The sequence below is a fragment of the Cynocephalus volans genome, chromosome X, assembly GCF_027409185.1.
Source record: "Cynocephalus volans isolate mCynVol1 chromosome X, mCynVol1.pri, whole genome shotgun sequence".
NCBI classification, from domain to species: domain Eukaryota; kingdom Metazoa; phylum Chordata; class Mammalia; order Dermoptera; family Cynocephalidae; genus Cynocephalus; species Cynocephalus volans.
The window spans coordinates 168,340,661-168,352,682 of NC_084478.1; positions in this window are offsets into that span (position 1 = coordinate 168,340,661).

Below are 12,022 nucleotides of genomic sequence, written 5' to 3' on the forward strand. Positions count from 1 at the left end.
ATACCTATACCTATACCTATACCTATATCTATACCTATACCTATACCTATACCTATACCTATACCTATACCTATACCTATACCTATACCTATATCTATACCTATATCTATATCTATACCTATACCTATATCTATACCTATACCTATATCTATATCTATATCTATACCTATACGTATACCTATACGTATACCTATACCTATATCTATACCTATACCTATACCTATACTTATACCTATACCTATATCTATATCTATACCTATATCTATATCTATACCTATACCTACATGTACAGCTACACCTACACCTACACCTACACCTACACTTACATCTATACCTATACCTATACCTATACCTATACCTATACCTATACCTATACCTATACCTATACCTATACCTATATCTATATCTATACCTATACCTATACCTATACCTATACCTATATCTATACCTATGCCTATACCTATATCTATACCTATAACTATATCTATACCTATACCTATACCTATATCTATACCTATACGTATACCTATACCTACAACTATACCTATATCTATACCTATACCTATACCTATATCTATATCTATACCTATACCTATACCTATACCTATATCTATACCTATATCTATACCTGTACGTATACCTATATCTATAACTATACGTATATCTATACCTATACCTATACCTATATCTTTATCTATAACTATATCTATACCTATACCTATACCTATATCTATACCTATACGTATACCTATACCTACAACTATACCTATATCTATACCTATACCTATATCTATACCTATACCTATATCTATATCTATATCTATACCTATACGTATACCTATACATATACCTATATCTATACCTATACCTATACCTATATCTATATCTATACCTATACTTATACCTATACCTATATCTATATCTATACCTATATCTATATCTATACCTATACCTACATGTACAGCTACACCTACACCTACACCTACACTTACATCTATACCTATACCTATACCTATACCTATACCTATACCTATACCTATATCTATACCTATACCTATACCTATATCTATATCTATACCTATACCTATATCTATATCTATATCTATATCTATATCTATCTATATCTATATCTGTATCTATATCTATATCTATACCTATACCTATACATATACCTACATGTACATGTACACCTACACCTACACCTACACCTACACCTATACCTATACCTATACCTATACCTATACCTATACCTATACCTATACCTATACCAATATGTATGTCTATACGTCTCCTACTGGTTCTCTCTCTCTCTGGAGAACCCTGACTATTACATCAACTGAAAGTGTCACTGTGTTGTCATCACTTTTGTCAGGCCCAGAGGCTGAATGGCAGGTTCAGGAAGACATAGCCTGCAAGACTGATGACCTCCCAGCAGAGGAGCCAGAGCTGGCATGGTGAGAAGCTGTTTCCTGCACTCGGATGCCAGGCCAAGGAGCGACTGGCACCTGGATGCCACCTGCTGTGAGTGGGCCAACTGCATGCCTGGGCGTGGCGCTGCACCCACCCAGAGAGCCTGCACCAGGGCAGGCGCGGTCCGGGGGGGCTTTTCCTAACTCACACCTGAAGTGCTGGGCCTCTGGGAGCAGTGAAGGGGACTTCACTATCATCTTCACTTTGGAGTGAAGGCTGGAGGCTAAAAGCACACTTCTCAGAGTGTGTTGGTGGGGGCAGGGAGTGTGTTAGGAGAGAGGACCACACCCTCAAGCTCCCAGGTCAGGGCTTTTTCCATGGAACACATTTCCAGGAGCATTTATTCAGACACCCATGGAATTCTAAGTTCAAATAATATCTGCTGAACTTCAGGAGTGACTATCCCAAACGTGTCTCTTCTCCAGCTCCAAGCTGAGTACCGGGTACACTTAGAGTCAAACAATCCTGGATTCAGGTCTCCGTCCCCCAGCACCTCTGTGGCTATGGAATCCTAAGCAAGTGGCTTGATTCCCTGGAGCACAGTTTTCTCATCTGTGATGATCACAGTTCCCAGCACACACAGTGGACCAGAGACTGTAATGAGCGAATATGTGTGTGTGGCAACTAACCCAGTGCCTGGCACGGAGCAGGAGCCCGTCCATGCCAGCAAAGAGCTACTGAAGTGTGGAAAATACACACAAATATTTTCCACTGACCCCTAAATTACGTCAGAGCGTCATAATGTGGCCAGAGGTTTATTTTAATTAGCAAGCTGCAGGAAAAGTTGATTCAGGGATGTGAGTGCTTGACAATTTCTCCAGGTGGTAGGGAAAAATATTAAATGGCAAAAACACACTGAGAAACATTCTTGAGTTTTTAAAAAAGGGAGAGAGGCCTGTGAATAGCATTGCCTAAATATAGAAAAGTGTATTTTTGTAGATGGCAAAAATGGTGCCCAAGCCCTGGAAGAAAACAGTGCTTCTTCCCAAATTTCCATTTAGCTCTTTCTGAATAGTGTGGCCAGTGACATCTGCAAGCATCCAGCTGGAGGAGTGTCAGCCTGTAAACTTGGCACGGGGCACAGCTTGGTACAGAGGGACTAGGTTTAACAATAATATTCCAGTCCTTCCGACTGCAAGTTCTTGGTCTTTCTCACTTCCATGGGGCTTTTTTAGTCTGCATTTTAAAAAGAAAATACGTCTCTGGGCTAGCCCGTGGCTCACTCGGGAGAGTGTGGTGCTGAGAACACCAAGGCCCCGGGTTCGGATCCCATATACGGATGGCCGGTTCGCTCACTGGCTGAGCGTGGTGCTCACAACACCAAGTCAAGGGTTAAGATCCCCTTACCGGTCATCTTTAAAAAAAAAAAAAAAAAAGAAAAGAAAAAAGAAAATACGTCTCCAAAAAGGGCCATTGGAGGCAGAATTTGGTCAAAGAGTTTCACAAATAAACGCCAGGCCCTGTGCCCCCCCAGTTCCCTAATTGGGAACAGGTTAGCGGAGATGCCAAGAGGGAGTCAACCATGTGGTCTCTGACAAGGGCCTTCCACGCCGAGTTCCTTCTTTTTGGTTTCAACATAAACTGTAACAAACACCATGCAGAACCAATTACTCAGTGCCCCACGGAGAAGGCAGTGACTGCAGTAGGGCTGGCTGGAAGAGGGCCCTTCAGGATGGCCTCCTTTGTGCGGGGCCACCCCACCATCAGTTCTGGGATGACCCTCCTGTGCCCAAAGCCCACACCTACTTTCCCAAAGCAAAACCACACACTGATTTATGACGAATTCACTGAAGCATTTGAATGTTTCATGGGTATTCAACAAATGTTGTTGACCATGGAGCTGACGGCTGGTAGGGAGCAGCAATCCTTCCAGCCATTTGGAAAGGGTGACAGGTCATTTACATTAAATGAACGGATAAGCAAGGACTTCCCTTCTCAGATGTCAATTTACAGCTGCCCAAGGGGTGCTGGTATTGGTATAACCAGAGACAAACAAGCAAAACAAAACAAGGGGTGCGGCATGGGGGAGGGCTGGGTTTGGCAGGGTGGGGGCTGCTTGGTGTCTGAGTAGGTGAGTCACCTCTGCACTCTTTCTGCAAACATTCGTTGAGTGCCACCTTGGTTCCAACTGTGCTCCGGGCTCTGTGCAACACAGTTGCCTTAGACTCTACGCTCCAGTTGTTCATAGGCTTAGAGGGCTTGGCGGCTCATGTCTTTGATCTACTGGGGAGAGGACAGAAAGAGAATGAGCAGTACGAATGTGCCATGCTAGAGCAGGGAGCCCAGGCAGCACGGCATAATACTTCACAGCATGCTTTCTGGAGTGAGATCCCCTGGGTTCAAACCCTCACTGACCATGTGACTTTGGGCCTGTGACCTAGCTGACTAGGCCCTGATTTCTCACCTGCAAAGGGAAATCACCAGAGTGTGGAGCTCACAGGTTGCTGTCTGCATGACATGAAATAATCCAAGCAAAATGTGTAGAACATAGTAGGGGCTCAGTAAGCATTGGTTATTATTATTGTTCTACTAGAGATATCACCAAGCTGACAAAACCCACATCTAGCTCTTGTTAGCTTTGCCCTTTGGGAATCTCAGGGCAGACTGGGAGGGGAGCTATGTTAGAGAAACAGGGGCCATTCAAGTACCCAGCAAATATTTATTTGCTGGCCACCTTTGAAAAACAAAGCATAACCAAGCAAATGCACACAAGTCTGTTATTAATCAGAACAGACACTCCCAGCACTGTGGAGATGCTGGCCCAGACCCAAGAAGTCAATTCTAGGTGAGGGATGGTGGGGCCCAGGGCGGTCTCTATCCCCCCTTCTGATTCTCGAGTGCAAAGCCCAAGTGAGAGGCTGGTAAAATTTGGAAAAGGGGTGTGGGAGAGTTTGTGGCCTGTAGCCTTCTCTTCTGAAAGCCCAGCACTGCTCGTCCACTGTCCTGCTGATGCTCTGCCAACATCCCAGCCCATGGGCATCAGTCCAAATTTTGGCCTGCCTTCCAAAGTCCTTCTGAAGCTGGGTCTGCCCCTTTCTGGTCCCTTTTGGAAACCTTCCTTTCAGTCATCCTCTACCCATCCTCAGAGCCCCTCACTGGCAGGGACTGCCTCTGAGTCACCTCCATGTCCTTCAGGGACCTGCCCAGTAAAGGTGCCAGACCCTGCCACCAGACCATCAGTTCCATTATCCAGGACATGATAGACAGGAGGAAGGAAGAGCGTCTGCTTCCTGAGAGTCCTGGTCAGTTCCTGGAAGGTCTCCCATTTCACTAACTTCTAGATATGAGTTTATATTGATGTCATTTATATTTTCCTTCAATGGTGGAGTTCAAGTGGAGGAAACTGCAGGATTCAGGTTCCAATTCAGTTCTCAAAAGAGCCATGGCTAGATGGGATCTTGGTGGGATTGAAGGGGTGGGAGACATACTGTTGGGGGATTGTAAGAGGAGCCTGCTGCAATGGTCCAGGATCTGCAGTGGGAACCCCAAACCAAAACAGGAGCAAGTGGATGAAGAAGGGGGAACCAAATCAGAGAGAGAAGGGTCAGCACTTGATGGACGTGGGGGCAGCATGGGGGCTGGGCGGATCAGAAATGATTTCCAGTTTTCTCACCAAGGACCAGGTGGTGACTTATGTCAATGTGCTGTCTGCAGATAGAAGAGCAGGTTTAGGGAAAATGATGAATTCATTTTGCATGTGCCTGTAGGACACGCAGGTGGAGATTTCTAGTAGCAGAAAAAGAAGTTCAGAGGAGAGATGGGGCAGGAGGTTTAATTTGAGCTATGGGATATTTACTACCAACCCGTGGAAACCTGTGACCAGGATGCTCCATGCCAGTCTTCCTGAAGCCGGGAGGGGGCAGGAGACTGGGTGTTGCAACATCTGGGGTGATTTACAGGGAGAACGTCTTGTGTGTTTGTTCCTCAGTGCTGCCTTCCAAAAGGGAATCTCAAACCCCACATTCTGATCCTAAGTGTAATTTCCACTCATTCCCACCAACAACATTTGGTTCTTATTAACAAAAGATACTCACACAGATGTAGCATAAAATCTTGGCTTCCGTGAATAAAGAAAACAAGACAATCTCAAGTATTGCAGCAACCCTCAGACATTTACGATTCCAAGAAATGGTTGTTGGATAACTCCTGTAGAATATCCACTTTCCAATGTGTTTCTGAGTGGAAGAAAGCCAGCCACTTGGTCAATTTTAGGCTATTCATCTGAACTTTCAGCCGGGAAGGCCCAATGGCCTTCTATGGTGAACCCCTCAAGAACGAGGACCGGACATTCCACCCCCCCGGCCTCTCAGCGCCAGCATGCATCTGGCTGGGTACACAGATGGTGCTCTGAGGGTTTGTTGACTGAGAAAAGAAACAGGCAAATGCCACAAGTTGTTTCATGCTAGGTTTTGTCATTTGACATTTCTTCCCAAAGTTTCCAAGACCTTATTACTGGGAGGGATGGCTTCTCTAAGACAGAAATGGAAAAAATATTTACATGGAACTCATGCTTCGAGCTTTAATGGGGAGCTGTATACTTCCCTATGTTTAAATTCTATATTAGTGATATGGGGCCTTCCAAATATCATCATCGGCATGGCATTCTCCACTCATGAGCCCTGGATGTCCCCAAAGTGTATTTTTTACATAACAACTTGTTAAATTCATTCTATGTGCCAAGCACTTTAATGAGTTATTTTATTTAATTCTCAGAATAGTCCTGGGACAATGATATGCTTATTATTCCCTCTTTATAGATGTGGAAACTTGACCTTGGGAAATGTAGGTCATTTTTCCAAGTGTACATGGCCAGTGAGAGGCAGAGCAGGTATCTGAGAACAGGGGATGTGACTTCATGCCGATTAACCCTGTTTTCCCGTCCTTCTGAGCGATGTAATGATCCCCATTTTACAGCCAGGGAAACAGCCTCTCAGAGGTAAAGCAACTTGTCTGAAGTCACATGAAGCAGAGGAGCGGGAAACCCAGTTTGGGGGATTACCAGCTGCTCCCTTATCTCCCCACAGCCCCAAGGACTCGGCTCCTCTCCTGCCTCTGCAGCCCCCAGCTCCCACCCTTGCATGAGGACTATACAGGCTCCTCTAACAATGGGTCTCCATTGAGTCCCCTCAGGGCACTGAGGCTGAGAGGGGACAGGCTCAGCCCTGGGAAACCCAGGAGCCTCCAGAGCCTCTGTACAGTTGTGGCTGGGCCAGGGATGGCTCAGGATACCCTGGAGAGGAGGCAAGAGAGAATGGACCACGTGCAGCTAATTCCACATGCAGGAAGCCCAGGCCCAAAGCCTGACGCCTCTCTTTTAACATCTCCCATGCCATTCACCTTGTGCACATGGTCACATGAAAGGAACTGAGAGATTGATTCAATTCTTTTTCTCCTCTGAGGCTTGCTTGTCTGGCGGGATTGAGTCAAGGTTGTGGAAGCCTCTCTTCTTCCCTGCTGGTGCCTCAGTGACCAGCCAGCTCCCCGCCCCACACAGCTGGGCCTAGGCCACCAGCCGGGCCAGTGCTCAGCTTGCCAACTTGCAGCCCAAGCCCGTGAATGAGGCCTGGGCTCCTTGAAAACAGCCTCAAATCATCAGGACGCTGACAGCTGCAGGGCGAGTGCTCAGGGCCTGCTTGCGGCCTGCCCTCCGCTCATCAATGAGGTGATCTCAGGACCCCAGGAGTGGCTGCACATACACCGCACCGACTTCTCCCAGCAGCCAGCCATATGAGCAGGGCTGTCTGCCATTTACAGGTGGAGGGCAGGAGGCTGAAGTAGGCTTTGGGGCTCAAAGATGAGCAAATCCCTTTACCTATCTGAGTCTCAGTCTACTCATCTCATCAGCAAAATGGGTGCAATACAGGGATCCTTAACCTGGGTCCACAGATTCCCAAGAGATCCATGGACAGGATGCGGGGGGGGGGGGGGCATTCTGTGAAATAGAACGGGGAAAAATTGCCTCTTTATTTCTACTAGCCTATAACTGAAGTGTAGCAAGTCCTTCAATTATGAAGGTACAGAACATTTCAGAGGAGCATTAGCAGCACCTGTGACCGTTTTGCCCATACATAATGACCATGTGTACTTCAAATCAGGGTAGTTATTAGACTTATCAGCGGGTCTTATTTAATGCATTAATCTGTCAATGCTGTTCATAAAATATGTGTCCCAGAAGAGGAAACAAGGCCACAGCTGGGCAGTGGGGTCTGTTTCCACTCCTCACCTGCACAAGGTCCCTCTAGTCCTCTATTCTTACAACCCTGCCTCAGGTGAATGGTTAAAGCATCTGCTACCTGGTGTCTCCCCCACTGGATGGCAGGGGCAGGAAGGGCGGGAGGAGGGTTGACCTAACGCCCAGAGCAGGCCCTGCCCAGTGGGCCCAGCCCAATAGATCGCTTTGGAAGAAGACATCAGTTTTTATAACACCAACTCCATCCAATCAGTGGCTCAGTCCCCAAACTTGGAGTCATCCTTGACCCCCTTCACACCCCACATCCAATCCGTCAGTGTGTCCACTTGCTCCATCTTCAGTTTGTCCAGCAGCAGATGCTTCTCACCACCTCTGCTGCTTTGTCCGGGTCTGAGCCTGTCGTTCCCAGCCCGGGTAATTACTGAAGCCTGGTCCTCTCTGGCCTCTCTCTCTCTCCCTTCTCCCCTGTATTCTCATCTCATCACAGAAGCCAGGCGGGTCATTTCATCATGCAAGTCAAATTGCTCCTTGCTCAAAAGCCACCAAAGGTGCCAATCAGCCTTCCAGGAAAAAACAAAGTCCTTACAAAGCCTCCCTGCTTGAAAGGATTGCTGCCTCCCGGCCCCCTCTCTGCTGCTCCAGCCTCCAAGCATCATCCTTCCTCGGGCCTGTGCACTTGTGTTCCCTCTGTCCAGAGAGGTTTCTGCCTTCACCCCTGCAGGATCTTATTTAAATGTCCCCTTCCTGCAGAAGCCTCCCCTGGTGTGGTAGACACTGTGATTTCTATTCGGGAATGAGGGACTTGTTCCCAGGCTGTTGGGGGGTGGCCATGAGCTTTCAGTGCTCTTCGAGGATTGCCTCAGTTGATGAAAAGTGCCTGTCCAAGGCCACACCTCCCTCCAGGGGTAGGCTCATCCGGGGACTGATTGATGTGGAGTCTAACAGTCTGGCCTCCAGCCATGATCTGAGATGAAATGTGGGGCTGAGGCCTTATCGGGCCTGCCACAAAGCTCAGCTTCTCCCTCTGCCCAGTCCTGCTTCCTTCCCCTCCTCCGATATATGTCCATCCCAGTTGCACTTTCTAATACGTGCCCTGTACACTGATCTCTGGGTGAGAGTCTGCTCCCCGGGGAGCTCAGTGAAACAGGTCACCCTACCCAGACCTGCAGTACCCCCTCCCCAAACACACTCATGTCCTCCTTCCCTGCTCTTTACTACCATCACCACTGTATACATAGACTTTACTTGTTCATTGTTTATGTCTTCGCTGGATCCTGGAATGTAAGCTCCGTAAGGGCAAGGTTATGTTTTGAATTGTATTGTTTTGTTTTGTTTTGTAATTTCACTGCCTAGAGCAGTACCTGGCCCCATAAGCATCCAGTCAAAATGTGTTGAATGAACGAGGGAATGAATAGCAGCATCATCCTTGACTTTCGGTCAACAAAATCCTCCCAATCATTTTTACATGACCTGAGACTCTGGACGTTCTGAGTTTGTGCACATGTTTTGGGGAACCTGATTCCAGATCTCGGCAACTTGTCACTATTAAATTCTGTTTTGCTGCACGTTAGATGGTGTGAGTCCTGATTTCTGGCTCTGATCACCTGAAGACCTGAGGAGCATATTTTTAGGGCTTCATCCCAGTCACCAATAAAAACATAGGATAGAACATTTCTCTCTTGTAGCTATTTTCCAGGTAGATTTTACTTCTGTTCGAATCGATCTTTCCATGTATTTATTTGCTTATTTATTTCTGTCTCCAACCCCTGCCCCCTGACTCCTTAGACTACATGTCTTGTTAATTGCTGCAGCACAGGGCCCAGTGCTGTGCCTGGCATGCTGTCAATAATGCGTATCAAATGAATGAATGATTCTCCCCCTTCCAGAGCTTTCTGGGGCAGAAGCCATGTCCAATCCTCCTAAATCCGTGTGGAAGCAAAATGCAGCTTTAACACATTAGTTCCAGGGCCAGAATGTGAGTGCGAGGTCGGATGTGACTCAAGCTGTGTTGTGCTGGCTTTTGGCATGGCCTCTCCCCCCCAGGAGGTGGGTATCATATTCCTTCGCACCTAGGCTTGTCTGGTCATGCTCCTGGACACCTTGGGCCAAGTCTTGGGTGCCAGTGCAGGTCATGTTAACTTGGTGCCCCTATGCCTCACAGGGATGTTGGCCTGTGGACTTCAGTGCCCTCCCCTGCATCTCTAACAGGAGCCCCATGCAGCTGGGCCCAGCTCCCCCTATTATCAATCAAGTTATGCCACACTGGCATGTGCTTGAGCTGTCAGTTCCTCTAGGCAGAGTTTTTCCCTGGCAGCTCCTCAATTATCATACAAAGAGGTCCCTGGAGGATCCACCTTTCTTGCTCTCCAGAGTATCTTCATTTCGCCTGAACCCTCCCTGGGCATTTAGGCAGGCTATGAAACTCACGCCCCACAGTTCAGTAATTCATGCACAAATATATGTCACGTGCTGTTCAAGGCTCTGGGAATGGCAGTGAATAATGCAAAGTCCCTGCCCTCACGGAGCTTACATCCCAGTGGGCGCAAGGACAGATGATAATATCAGGCAATAAGTGTCATGGAGAAAAGTAAAGCAGGGCGGGAGGAGTGCTGGGGAGGAGGGATGTTGTCATTTTATATAGGGGTCAGGGAGGGGCCTCACTTAGAAGGTAACTTTTGAGCTGTCCCCATGGAAGTGATAGAGTTGGCCACGTGGCTATCCATTTGGAGAAAGAGCATTTGCAAGTGCAAAGGCCCCGCCAAGGCAGGAATGTGTTTGGCTGCTCAATGAATAGCAAAGAAGAGAGTGTGATTGGAGCACAGTGAGCAACAGGGAGGTCAGTAGGAGAGGCATCAGAGAGATACACAGCAGGAAGTGAGGTCATATGGCCTCGCAGGCCACCACAAGGACTCTGGCTTTACCCTGAGTTGGGAGCCATAGGAAGATTTGAGCAGAAGAACAGATAGTCTGACTTGCATTTTAACTGGGTCTCTGTGGCTTCAGCATTGAGAAAGAACATGGGTGGAAAGGGGTGAAGTGGGGACACCAGGGAAAAGGCCAAGCAGTAGTCCAGGTGGGAGGTAAAGGCTTGGACCAAGGTGATCGCTGTGGGGGTGGTGAAGAAGTGGTCAGATTTGCTACACATGTTGAATTTTTGCCAACAGGATTTGTTGATGGATTGGATGTGTATGTGTGTGAGAGAGAAAACCCAGTGGTGAATCCAAGCTTTCTGTCCTGAGCAATTGGAAAGATGGGGCTGCTGTTGACTGAGATTGGGAAGACTTTGGAGGGACAGGTTTGGGGTAGAGGGAAACCAGTTCTGTTTGGACACGTTAATCTGGACTAGCTATTAGGTATCTAAGTAGAACTATCTAGTAGGTAGATGGATACTGAGCTTGAATTCAGGGCAGGCTGGGCTAGCAAAATATACTGGGGAGTTGCCACCTGTCTTCATTACCTGGGTCTGCTGACCATTACCTTGTGGACACTGTCACAGTTTGCAGGGACTTTAGAGTCAGAACTGGGATCAATACCTGGCTTCACCTTTAACTGGCTCTGGGACCTTGGGAAAGTTAGTTCGCCTCTCTAAGCCTCAATTCCTCATGTGGGATACGGAACTGGTAATAAGGCCTCCCAGACTTGTGAAGGCTTTCATAATATATGCTGTGTCAGCATTGTGTTGGGCTCAACAAGCAGAGGCTGTAAATACTACTAGCGTATTTTGCTGTGCATGTTTACTGTTGCTGCAAGTCCACCGCCCTTTTTACCTACGGTTACACTCTGAGCCACAAGACCCTCCCCTGGGGAAGATGGGGCTTGACCTTTGGACTGCCTATGTGAAAAGATGAGCCTGGCTGATAAGACTCCCTGGCTGTGAATTTGAGTTAAGAACGAGGAGATAGGGCCAGGTGGTGCTGGGCCTCTCACCAGATGAGCAAGCCAAGGACACTGAGTGATGTTGGGTGAGAGATGTAGTGGTGGCTGTCTGGCTCCTGTTCTCATTCCCAGCAGGCCCACATGGCTGTGAGTACTGTCCTCAGGCTCTGCCAGGTCCCACTGGGTATCCCGTCAACAGAGCCACATTTGTGAGCCCAAGAGCTCCAGTGGGAACCTTCAAGGGTGATTAATTCACAGCTCCTCCTGGTGGAGAGGAGATGGGCCTAGCCACTCCTTTCTTCAATAGGCTTTGGAATGTTCTGTCCATAGTAATTGTGGACGATAGGGCTGGAGTCTCTTCTCTGGCACTGTTAGAACAAGTATGTTTGGAAAGCTTTCTAGAATGCCTGGTAAAAAGGAAAAGAAACTCTTAATCCCAGGCATTCCATCTGCTCACTTCCCCATCCATGTCCCCATTCTGGGCCC